Source organism: Protopterus annectens, chromosome 17.part0 (assembly GCF_019279795.1).
Source record: "Protopterus annectens isolate FY-2018-M chromosome 17.part0, PAN1.0, whole genome shotgun sequence".
NCBI classification, from domain to species: domain Eukaryota; kingdom Metazoa; phylum Chordata; order Ceratodontiformes; family Protopteridae; genus Protopterus; species Protopterus annectens.
Genome location: NC_056751.1, coordinates 151728240 through 151741371, shown reverse-complemented (window position 1 = coordinate 151741371; position 13132 = coordinate 151728240).

Genomic DNA, 13132 nt, shown 5'->3' with positions numbered 1-13132 from the left:
TTTGTTCTCTGAACTTTCAGTATTTGTCAACAGTTTCTGTTTAAGCAGTGACATTAAATATTGCTGATATTTTAGCATATGAAATTGACAATTTAAAGCCCTTACAGCCAGGGTAGCAGAAGTGTAGACTTTTTTCCCCCATCTGTCTAGAGCCCTAGAATCCCTATCATAGGGGACAGGGTTTTTTTGCAGTGGCAGCTTTAACCCCTTCGGGACCCTGAGATATAGTTTCTGGGTCAGCAGCAGGGTTTTTATATAGGAATTTATGAGAATCCGGGACCCTGTAGTACCTGTCTGGCTTAGCAGGTGCAGGGGGTAAAGAGTCAGGGGACAGGCTGGACTCTGAAAATACATCATCTACAATGTCTAGAACAGGTGGAATAACAAGGGGTCTGTGCTGAGGAAGTAGCAGAAAGTCTCTGAGCCTTTTCTTAAATTCAGAATAATCTTGGCTCTCCCAGTGGAAATGGCCCCTCATGGTCTGTAAGGTTTCCCCAAAAGAATAATCCTCAGGAGGAGAGGCTGAAGGAATGGATTCTTCAGCATCAGAATCCTCATAGGGAAGCATGGAGTAATCCTGTTCAGAAGAGGAATCAGAGGAAATAGAAACCTGATCAGAAGAATCATACTCAGTCTCTTGCCTAGGCCTCTTATCAGGAGGGGGATGGGAACCCCTGATCAAACTAATTAGGTCTTCAGCCATTTTGAGCATCTGTTTTTTAGGCATGGAAGTCTGAGAAGGAGAATGCTGTACTTGTTTCTTTGTCTTTAGAGATGCTTTAGTCTTTGTTTTTGAAGCTGTAGATGGTTTAATATAAAGTTGTGTAGGTCTGAAGACACCCTCAGAAGCCGATGTCTGCTCAGCCGCTCCGGACCCATCTGAGGGACTGATTTCCGAGTGTCCAATACCCTGAGTTTCCAGAGGCCCAGTCGGCTCCACGTGGGAGTCGGAAGTGGCCTTTGGCTCTGAGGTAGTGGGCGCCAGGTGCTACGAAAGCACCTCACTGAGAACCGGCGAACCGGCGACTGGCCTAGCAGAGGCTTCGTCGTCAGTTTTGGACCTCGGATGCCTATCCTTGTCTTTGCATTTTTTGTAAACTCCGGTTGTCGGCTAGTCTGACGGCATTATATAATTAAATCTTCAGCCAAAGTAATGAAATGCAAAATCAAACTGACGCTTGATAGTGCGTTGGTTAAATCTATCACAAAACCGACAGCTGGCACCGTTGTGATCAGGGTCTAGGCAAGGAATACAGTAAGAGTGAAAATCCTTATGAGGTATTTGCTTCCTACAAGAAATACAATTGTTAACTTTTTCTGACATGGGTCTGGAGCAAGAAAAAAGTTTCCCAAACGGGGTACTTAGCTTTAATGAAGACTTTGGTTCTGAAATTCGGATTTGAAAATCTCAGGAGTCGGCCGACCGGCACTTGTGAACTGCTTTTGCTTCGGGCACCGCACGGCAAGAAAGACTGAAGAAAATGGCGTCGGCTGCATCTTTTATACCCCTGGCGCACTGACGTCAGGGAAGAGGCGACAGCAACCGACGCCGGATCTAGACTTTGGAATTCTGGCAGACCGAGGGTCGCCTGCCAGCAGGATAACCCAAGAGTAATGACTGCAACAGTGAAACATGATGAATATCAGAGATATCAGATTCCTGATCAGAAGAATCAGAAGGAAAATCAGCTCTAGGTCTCTTTGAGGGGGAAAGCTGGCTTCCCCTAATTAAGGTAATAAGGTCTTCAGCCATTCCAATTATTTGTTTTTGAGGCATGTAGGCCTAAGAATGCGCTTTGGTTGTCGGTTTCCCAGGCACAGTGCGAACTTTAGGCCTGATTCTGGTTTAAAACAAACTCAACAGTTTAATATGAAAATCGGTAGGCCTGAATACACCCTCAGTAGCCGGTGCTTGCACAGCGACTCCGGACCCATCCAAGGTAGAGACATCCGCAGGTTTCATAGTCGAAGAAGCATCTCATGGCACACTGGACTCTGAATGGGTCTCAGTAGAGGCCTGCGAATCTGTAGAAGCGGGTATCAGGGGCTGCGAAAGTGCCTCACTGAGTACCGGCGGACTGGTGACTAGCTTAACGGTAGTGTCAACGGCAGTTTTGGACCTATCCAGTCTGCCTCTGTCTTTATCCTTACGTTTTTTCGGAAGTTCGGTAGTCAGATGGCTTATCGAAGCCATTTCGGAGTATGGAGATCGAGAGCGAAAGAAGTTAGCTACAAAAGTTGCCCAACGATGAATAGTTTGGGTGTTGAACAAGGCACAAAACTGACAGCGAGGGACATCATGGTCTGGGCCTAAACAGGTGATGCAGTAAGAATGAAAATCTCTATGAGGTATTTGCTTTTCACAGGCAAGACAAGTATTAATTTTTTCTGACATCAGTTAGAGCAAGAAAAAAGGATCCCCAATGGTATACTTTTTTTAGAAGACTTCAGGTCTGAAACTCGAAAACAAAAATTTCAGGAGTTGGCCAACTGGCACTTGTGAACTGCTTCTGCTTCGGGCACCGCACAGCAAGAAAGACTGATGTAATGGCAGTGGCTGCAAGTTTTATACTCCTGACGACCTGATGTCATGGAAAAAGTGACAGCATCCAATGCAGAAATCCCAAGACTCTGGTATTCAGGCCGGCTGAGGGCTATGTGCAGGCAAATGTGATGACTGCAACAGTGAAACATGAAGAACATGTGCCTCAGAAGCCGGTGCCTGTACATCGGCTCCGGACCCATCCAAGGTAGAGACATCTGCAGGTTCCATAGTCAAAGAAGAGTCTTGCGGCATACCGGACTCCGAATGGGTATCAGTAGAGGCCTGCGAATCCACTGAAGCGAGCATCAGGGGCTGTGAAGGTGCCTCACTGAGTACCGGCGGACTGGCGACTAACTTAACGGAAGCATCGTCTGCAATTTTGGACCTATGCGGTCTGTCTCTGTCTTTATCCTTATGTTTTTTCGAAATATCGGTAGTCGGATGGTTTACCAAAGCCATTTCAGAATATGGAGATCGAGACTGAAAGAGTTTAGCAACAAAGAGAGGTCGATGATGAATGGTTTGGGTGTTAAGCAAGGCACAAAACTGACAGTGAGGGACGTGGTGGTCTGGGCCTAAACAGGTGACGCAGTAAGAATGAAAATCTCTGTGAGGTATTTGCTTTCCACAGGCAAGACAATTGTTAACTTTTTATGACATCGGTTAGAGCAAGAAAAAAGGATCCCCAATGAGGTAGTTAGCTTTAGAAGACTTCAGGATTATTCAATTCATAAACGAAAATTCAAGTAGCGGCTGACCAGCACTTGCGAACTGCTTCCGCTTCGGGCTCTTTGGCAAAAAAAGACTGATGCAATGGCGTCGGCTGCCTGTTTTTATACCGCTGACGACCTGATGTCAGTCCTGGAGTGACAGCATCCGATGCAGAAATAGTAAGTCTCTGGTATTCTGGCTGACTGAAGGCTACCTGCAAGCAGATAACTCAAGTGTGATGACTGCAACTGTGAAACATGAAGAACATCTGATAATGTATAGATCCTGTCCTGAAACTTAGATATTTCCTGCAAGAGTCTCTGATTGGGATGTGCAGATAGGCCTCTTTTAGGTCTAAAGTGGATAACCAGGCATCTTTGGATAGCATAGGAAGAAGCTGCTGGAGGGTGAGCATTTTGAATTTTGGTACCACCAGGAAGGTGTTTAGAATGGATAGATCTAGGATTGGGTACCAGGAAATGTCTAGAATAGAAGCCTTGGCCTATCTGATCTGCAGGAACAGGCTGAATTACCCTCATGGAGAGCAGGGAATGAACTTGGTTTTGTGCCTCTGCCCACTGGTCTGGAGGAAGATCTGGGAACCTTTTTGGGGTTGGCAGTGTGTGGAAATAAAATTTGCACCCCTGGGTCACTATGTTGAGGACCCATCGATCGTTGGTGATGGAGGCCCAGTTTTTTGCATGGGAGGCAAGTTTTTCTCCTAGGGGCACAAGCAGGTGTGCAGAGGTAAGAGAGGGAGTTGAAAAGTCATTGTAAATTCTTTCCATAAGGGGTTGGCTTAGCACTCCCTGTTTTAGAAGTGGAGGTACTCCATTGCTTAGATCTCTGCATTCCCGGGACCTGCTGTCTGGGGGTTCTGCTTCCCTTAGGTCTAGCCTGCACCTACGTCTTTGACTGTCTGCATAGATTTAGCTTTTTCTTCCATCTTTTTTAAAACATCTTCTGCCTTGGTGCCAAACAGATTGTCTTTGTTCAGTGGTGCGTCCTAACAATTTTGATTTGACATGGTCTGGCAAGGTCTGTTCCTTAAGCCAAGCATGCCTTCTAAGTACAAAACCTGTGACTGCTGCTCTGTAGGATGCGTCTAGCGCATCAAACCCACATTGCAGGGTATGCTTAATAACTTGGCTTGCAGAATGCATAAGCTCCTGTAATTCTTTATTTTCTGCACAATCTGGAAAGGTAGATAATTTTTGTTTAATAAGTTCCGTAGTATGTTGCTAGTATTTCAGCATGTGGAACTGACAATTTAATGCTCTAATGCCAAGAGTTGCAGAGGTGTATACTTTTTTACTCCATTTGTCTAAAGCTCAGGAATCCCTATCCAAAGGGGTAGGATTCTTAGCTGTGGTTGCTTTTATTCCTTTAGGTCCTTGGGAGATGACCTCTGGGTCAGCAGTAGGATTTTTGAAAAGAAATTTGTGAGAGTCAGGGACTCTAATACCTATCAGATTTCCTGGGAGCAGGAGGTAGAGTATCAGGAGTTAAACTGGATTCCATGAAAAAATCATCCACAACATCCAGAACAGGAGGAATAGCTAAGGGTCTGTGCTGTGGTAAATCTAAAAATTCCCTGAGTCTCTTTTTGGACTGAGGATAATCCTGGCATTCCCAATGGAAATGCTCTCTCAAGGTATGTAGAGTTTCGCCAAAAGAAAAATCCTCTGGAGGAGAGGCAGAAGGAATGGATTTCTCTGCATCAGAATCCTCATAAGGAGATAAGGGCATGTCTTCATAATCCCAAACCTCAGAGTCGTCAGACTCTTCGACAGATAAAGCTACTGGGGACAAGTCTCTTTTTCTTTTAGCAGTGGAAGGCTGGCTTCTCCTAATCAGCATGATAAGGTCTTCCACCATTTTAAGCATCTGTGATTGTGGCAAGGAAGCAGGCGCATGAGTTTGGGTCGTCATTTTTTAGGCGTAGCTTGTACTCTGGGCCTTAGAAACTCGGTAGTTTTAGACAGAACTGAAGGCGCAAAAGCAGTCGTCGGTTTGTGCCGAATATCGGTAGTGTGAAGAACTTTCTCAGAAGCTGGTGCTTGCACAGTGGCTCTGGACCCATCCAAGGTGGAGACGTCTGCAGGTTCCATAGTCAAAGAAGAGTCTCACTACATACCAGACTCGGAAAGGGTCTCGGTAGCGGCCTGTGAATCATCGATGCGGGCATCAGGGGCTGTGAAAGCTCCTCATTGAGTACCGGTGAACTGGCGACTAGCTTAACGGAAGAGTCTACTGCAGTTTTCGACCTGTGCAGTCTGTCTCTGTCTTTATCCTTATGTTTTTTCAGAATATCGGTAGTGGGATGGCTTACCGAAGCCATTTCAGAATACGAAGATCGAGAGCAAAAGTATTTAGCTACAATAAGGGCCTGACGACGAATAGTTTGGGTGTTGAACAAAGCACAAAACCAGCAGTGAAGGATGTCGTGGTCTGGGCCTAAACAGGTGACGCAGTAAGAATGGAAATCTTGGTGTGGTATTTGCTTTCCACAGGCAAGACAATTGTTAACTTTTTCTGACATCGGTTAGAGCAAGAAAAAAGGATCCCCATCACGTACTTAGCTTTAGAAGACTTCAACTTCAATTTCAGAAATGAAAACTCAGGTAGCGGCCGACCGGCACTTGTGTGAACTGCTTCTGCTTTGGGCTCCTTGGCAAGAAAGACTGATGTAATGGCGTTGGCTGCCTGTTTTTATACCACTAACGACCTGACGTCAGTCCTGGAGTGACAGCAACCGATGCAGAAATACTAAGCCTCTGGTATTCAGGCTGACTGAGGGCTCCCCCTGGCAGGATAACCCAAGTGTGATGACTGCAACAGTGAAACACAAAGAACATTGTCATGGTCTGGGCCTAAACAGGTGATACAGTAAGAATTGAAATTTCATTGTGGTATTTGCTTTCCACAGGTGAGACAATTGTTAACTTTTTCTGACATTGGTTAGAGCAAGAAAAAAGGATCCCCAATGGGGTACTTAGCTTTAGAAGTCTTCAACTTCTATTTCAGAAACAAAAACTCAGGTAGCGGCCGACTGGCACTCGTGCGACCTGCTTCTGCTTCAGGTTCCTCGGTAAGAAGGACTGATGTAATGGAGTCTGCTGCCTGTTTTTCTACCACTGACGACCCGACGTCAGTCTTGGCTGACACAACCGACGCAGAAATACTAAGCCTCTGGTATTCAGGCTGACTGAGGGATACCCCTGGCAGGATAACCCAAGTGTGAGGATTGCAATAGTGAAACACAAAGAACATATGCAGCAGAGTCAGATCCATCCCAGATCCGTGTCCCACAGGGTTAAAGACCAAATGAAAACAACAACTTCAGATGAGGAGGTTGTCTAGGTAAGGGAACATCTGAATCCCTTGAGTCCTGCAGAAGGCTACTACTGGTGCCAAGCACTTGGTGAAGACCCTTGGAGCAGTAGAAAGCCTGAAGGGTAAGACCAAGAACTGAAAGTGTGAAGAGGCCACAGAAAAGTGCTGGTACTTTCTGTTAACTGTACCTTACTAGGATGTGTAGATAGGCAACCTTGATGTCCAAGGTAGCCAACCCCCCCCCCCGAGATAAAATCAAAGGGAAAAGGGTTAGCAGAGTGAGCATTTAAAAGGTGGGAAGAGACTGAGGTGGGAAAGATCTAATATTGGTCTCCAAGGGCTATCTTTCCTCGGGAATAGAAAGAGCCTGGAGTAGAAACCTTTCTCCCTGGTTGAACTGTTCCCTGGGCAATAAGGCTGCCTATAACAGGCTGAAATAATGGGAGCTGTTCTTTGGGGGGGCTGAGGAATGCCCCTCAAGGATGGAGTTATGATCCAGGTCATAAAATAACACTTCTCTATAATGGATACGACCCACTTGTTTGTGGTGATGTTTTTCCAAACAAGGTGACAGTGACAGCACCTATGGGATAGAGGAATGGAGGGGGGGTTAAGAGGAATGGCAGGTAGTCACAGACTACCTGCCCTGCCTTGAAACTGAGAGTTCTGAGCTATAGGAGTCTGGATAGGCCTGGAAAGAGTTGTTTGCTTCCTGGCAGTCGCTCTGCCCCTGGAAGGAGGAGTGGGGGCAGAATGCTTCCTGATGAATTGTGTTTTTCATGCGTAGTTCCTTTGGAAATGATAGTTGTGTAAAATCTTACCATAACCATACAAGTCCTCTTCCATGTTACAGTATTCTTAGTGTGGGATTCTCCATCTCAGGCGACCTGAATGTTGGCTTCTATACAAAAGCTTAAGCCTGGTTGCTGTTGGTGCATGGGACGTCACAAGCAGGGCCATAAACCAGGTGCCTTAAATGTGATGTCTGCACGCACAGACCTCAGAAAGTACTGCTGTGTACACTTACCATAAATGTACATGTTCAAGTGTATTCACTGTTGCAGTAATCACATGTGGGTTATCCCTGCTGTGGTAGCCCTTGGCTGGCACGAATATGTTTTTCTGCGTTGGCTGCTGTCACCTGTAGTCTGATGTCAGGTTGTCAGTGCTATAAAGCACGGCAGCCAATGCCATTACATCAGTTTTTCTTACCCTAACCCATCAAAAGCACAAGGAAATATGGTAAAGAGGTCCTGGTGGCAAAAAGCCACCATGTAAAGCTTATGTCCCCTAGGGAAAGAGGATATAAGGGGGAAGGAAGGAGAGAAACCAGGACTGCAACAGTGAATACACTCAAACACCTACATTTATGGTACATGTGCACAACTCTACTATGTTCTTCATGTTTCACTGTTGCAGTCATCACCTGTGGGAGGATTCCCAAAGCTAAGGAGAGGGGTGGCAGGATTAGTTAGAGTCCAAGGCATAGGTTCATAAGCCCTGCAGAAAGTACAGTTGTGTACACTTACCATAAATGTAGATGTTTGAGTGTATTCACTGTTGCAGTCATCATACTTGGGTTATCCTGCCAGGGATAGCCCTCAGTCGGCCCAAATACCAGAGGCTTAGTATTTCTGCATTGGTTGCTGTCACTCCTGTATTGACGTCAGGTCGTCAGTGGTATAAAATTAGGCAGCTGACGCCATTACATCAGTTTTTCTTGCCCCAACTGTCAGGAGCCCCCAAATAGGGAGCTAGGTTATGGTGGAAGAACACCACCAGTAGAAAGTAAATACCAAAAATTCCCTGTAAGGAGAGAGGAAGAGAGAGAGAGACAAGGGGATGGAGGGTGGGAAACCAGGACTGCAACAGAGAATACACTGGAAAATCTACATTTATGGTAAATGTACACAACTGTACTATGTTCTTCATGTTTCACTGTTGCAGTCATCACACTTGGGTTGTTTCCCAAAGCTGAAGAAAAGGGAGGAGGCAGTCAAGAAGACTGGGGGCTAGCTAGGATGCCCTGCAGGACTGCAATGACAAAGCCTGCCCTGGATTTGGAGAAGATAAGTAGGTGGTAATAATTGGTGAAGGTAGGAACAGAAGTCCATGTTGCAGCCTCCAGGATGTTCTTGTTGGGGAACCCTCTGCGAAAATGCTGCAGAGGTGGAGGATGCCCTGGTGGAATGTGTCCTGACCCCCTTTGGGGGTGGTTTCCCATGCTGTTTGTAGCAGAAATGGATGCAGTGTGCTATCCATTTGGATATTGTTTGTTTGGATATGGCCTTGCCCTCTGCCCCTGCTGTGAAGCTGACTAGCAATTGGTCGTTTTTTATAAAAGATTTAGTCCTATCCAGATAGAATCTGAGCTGTCTGTGCACATTTAGAGTGTGCAGAATCCTTTCCCCCTTGTTTTGTTGGTTATGTGAAAAAGGTGGGCAAATTAATGGATTGGTTGAGAGCCACACTAGACACCACTTTGGGCATGAAGGATGGGTTAGTCCTGAGGGAGACCCTGTCAGCATGGAAAATGATGAAGGGCTCTACAGCCAGTGCTTGTAGCTCTGCAACTCTTCTAACTAAAGTGATGGCCAGAAGCAAGGCTATTTTCCAAGAGAGGAATTTTAACCCTGATGATGCTCCGGGTTCAAAGAGGGTAGGGTGAGCTTTTCCAACACAAAATTAAGGTCCCAAGCTGAGGTAGGAGCTCTTCTGGGTGGCTTTAAGTTATTAGCCCCTCTTAGGAACTGTTTGATGAGAGGATGTGAGAAGAGAGGAGGCTCTGTACTGTAATGAGCAGAAATGACAGAGGCATGAATTTTAATAGAAGAGAAGGACAGACCCCTGTGTAGTAGGTCTGCTAGGTAATCCAGGATGAGGTAGGGAGGGCTGTGCTGTTTTGGCTCCCTTAGCCTGGATCCAGGTGCAAAATATTTTCCAGTTGTCAGCATAGGATTTTCTAGTGCTGGGGCATCTGGCCTCATGTATAACATCTAGGACTTGTTTGCTTAGATTGGCAGCTTGAGGAGAGGTCAGGAAATAAGCCAGGCTGCCATGTTGAGGGTCTGCAATTGGGGATGCATGAATTCTCCATTCTTCTGGGTCAGGAGTGTTGGGATCTGAGATAGATGCCATGGTGGCAGGGGTGACAGGTTGCTCAGCAGTGGGTACCAGTTCTGGCGTTGCCAGTCTGGGGCAATCAGGACTGCCCTTGGTTTCTTCTCCCTTACTTTGAGCAGTACCCTTGAAATGAGTGTTAGAGGGGGAAAGGGTAGACCAAAAGGTTTACCTATTGGAAGGACAGAGCATCCACTTTCAAGGCCTTGCTGTGAGGTTCCCTAGTGCAGAATTTGCTGAGCTGATGATTGGAGTGGGAGGCAAAGAGGTCCACCTTCGGGGTGCACCATTTCTGGGTTATAAGGGTGAAGGTTCTGTGGTCTAGCTGCCACTCATGTGGGTCTAGCAGGTTTCTGCTTCAGCTGTCTGCCAGAGAGTTTAGGGAGCCTGGCAAGAATTGTGCTAGCAGGTGTATTTGCATGGTTGAAGCCGTGTGCCAAAGGGTCATGACGAGCCTGCATAGAGCATAAGAGTGAGTCCTTCCCTGCTTGTTGATATACCACATCACTGTGGTGTTGTCTGTTTTGATCACTAGAGGCCCAGGGGAGAGCAGGGATCTGAAAGCTGTCAGGGTGTGCTGAACAGCTAGCATCTCTTTTTGGTTGATGTGCAGATGATTACATATCCATAGGAGCTATACTGAGACTAAAAGCAAATAAAATTTAAACTAATACATCCTAGGTTTTAACACTAGAGGGCAGTAGACTACTGAATCATTAAGTAAATGAATGTTATTGTCTTTTTTCTTTTTTCTTTCTACACAGAAGTTTTTAATAAAGTTTCATGGAATCCTATTAGGTAGTTTTATAATGCCCCTTTACTTCAATAATATCTATTCACAAGTCAACACAGGAACTTTCCAAAAGTCCAGAATACAGCAAAGCCTGTATTTGGACTACTCTAGGTCAGGAAAGATGGGAAACAAGGATAATTTTTTTTTTGCAACAAACAGACTACCAGATTCTTGTGCTGGGAACACTCCTCCAGGGATAGATAGGCTGTTCCAAGCTCCCCACTGCCACTGGTGAACAGTTTTATGTTTTAAATTATATACAAAAATTTATACTACATGCATTTTATATTTATATTCATATTTATATTCATATTTATATTTATATTTATCATCATTTTTAATTATTTATTCATATATTTATATTTATACATATTTAGCTATTTTTAAATATTCAAGTATTGATTATATTATACATATATATTATTAATTATATTTGCACATTAAGATAGGTAATTAAGAAGTTTATAAAACTAAACATTTTTAAGATGTTTTTCATATATTTTTTATATATGGTATGTTTTATTGTATGTTTTTAATTAGTATATGCATACATTCAAGAGTAGAAAACTCTAATAAGAAAGCCTAATGTCAAATACCTCCTATTAAGTATATTATATAAAACACACATAAGGATGTACGTTTTTGGGAACGGAGATCTATGAACATCCAGGAGATCTTGAATAATGAATGTAATACTCATGAATATTCATGAGAAAGTGAAGCCGATAGGGCATTTTAAAATGTGGAAATCAATTGTCATTGGTATTTTTCCTTAATTGTAAAGGAAATAAGATATTTAAATGTTATTTGCACAACTTCCTTATATCTGATGAAGTCCCACATAGTGAGACGAAAACGCGATCATTGTTTTAAAGAGCGTTAATTTTTTTGTGTGGTTTACTTAATAAATTGTGGAATTATCCATCTGGCTGCCTGGAGGTACTTTTGAGCACTTAGCGTCATTTTTAGCACTTACTTTTGAATTTTTGGTTGTTTTGCTGTGGAAGCTTTTACACTACGAAGGTTATCAGTTGATGTGCAGATGTATTTGATTTGGGCTCCAGTGGCCCTAAATGCACCTGCCGTCCAGGTGTGCACCCCAGGCATAGTCTGATGCATCTGTGGTGAGGGTCTGGGCGGCATGGGGCTGTGAGAAGTGAAGTCCCTTGTTGTGGTTACATGTCAAAAAAGAAAATCTTTCCTTAGACAGGGTATCACTGGTATGATAGTTTCCAGGTCTTGAGAGTGTTGACACCAAAGGCTTTTTAGGTACCATTGTAGTTTCCTCATATGCAGTCTGGCATATGGAATGAGTAGAATGCAGGAGGCCATGAACCCTAGAGCTTGCAGGATTTTCCTTGTAGATAACTGGTTCTGGTGGCTAGTTGATAGAAGTTGCCTGTCAGGTAGGCTTGTTTTTCCTGGAGTAAGGAATGCCATCTGGGATGCTGTGTCCAGGCTTGCTCACAGGAATACAATTTTTTGTGTGGGGTCTAGTTTTGATTTATTTTCATTGATAGTATACCCCAGGGAGGTCAGTAGGTCCTTTACAAAGGCAAGGTGCTGTAACAGCTTTTCCTGACTATCTGCCTGAATCAGGCAGTTGTCTAAGTAGGGGTAAATTTTACTATTTCTTTGTCTGCAAAACGCAATGGCTGGAGCCAGGCATTTTGTGAAATCTCTGGAAGCAGTGGATAAGCCAAAGGGAAGCACAGAGAACTGAAAGTGCATAGATCCTGCCCTGAAATGTAGATATTTCCTGCAAGATTCCATGATTGGGATGTGTAGGTAGGCCTCTTTTAGGTCTAGGGTGGCTAACCAAGCATCCTTGGAAAGCATAGGAAGAAGCTGCTAGAGGGTGAGCATTCTGAATTTTGGTATTACCAGGAAGGTGTTTAGAATGGATAGACTGAGGATTGAGCACCAGGTACCCTCTTTTCTGGGTACCAGGAAGAGTCTAGAATAGAAATCTTGGCCTATCTAGTCTGCAGGAACATGCTGTATTGCCCTCATGGAGATCAGGGAAAGGACTTGTTTTTTGGCCTTTGCCCACTGGTTTGGAGGAAGATCTGGGAATCCTTTTGGGGTTGGTAGAGTGTGGAAATACAGTTTGTATCCTTGGGACATTATGTTGAGGACCTATCAGTCGTTGGTAATAGAGGCCCAGTTGTTTGCATGGAAGGAGAGTTTTCCAGCTATGAGCACAAGCAGGTGTGCAGACGTAAGGGTGGAGGTGTAAAGTCACTGTGAGTTCTTAATATAAGTGGGTGGCTTAGCACTCCCTGTTTTTGAAGAGGAGGAACTCTATTGCTTAGATCTCTGCATTCCCTGGGGCTGTTGTCTGGGGGGGGTCTGCTTTGAGCTGGCCTGGAGGGGGCCAGAAAGGACCAGTGCTTGGCGAGACAATGCCTACTGAGCCTCGGAGGCTGGACCTGTAAAAAGTCTAACTGTCTGCATAGATTTAGCTTTTTCTTACATCTTTTTTAAGACCCCTTCTGCCTTGGTGCCAAACAAATTGTCTTTGTTCAATGGTGCGTCCAATAATTTTGATTTGACGAGGTCTGGCAAGGTCTGTTCCTTAAGCCAAACATGGCTTCTAAGGATAGAACCAGTGACTGCTGCCCTGC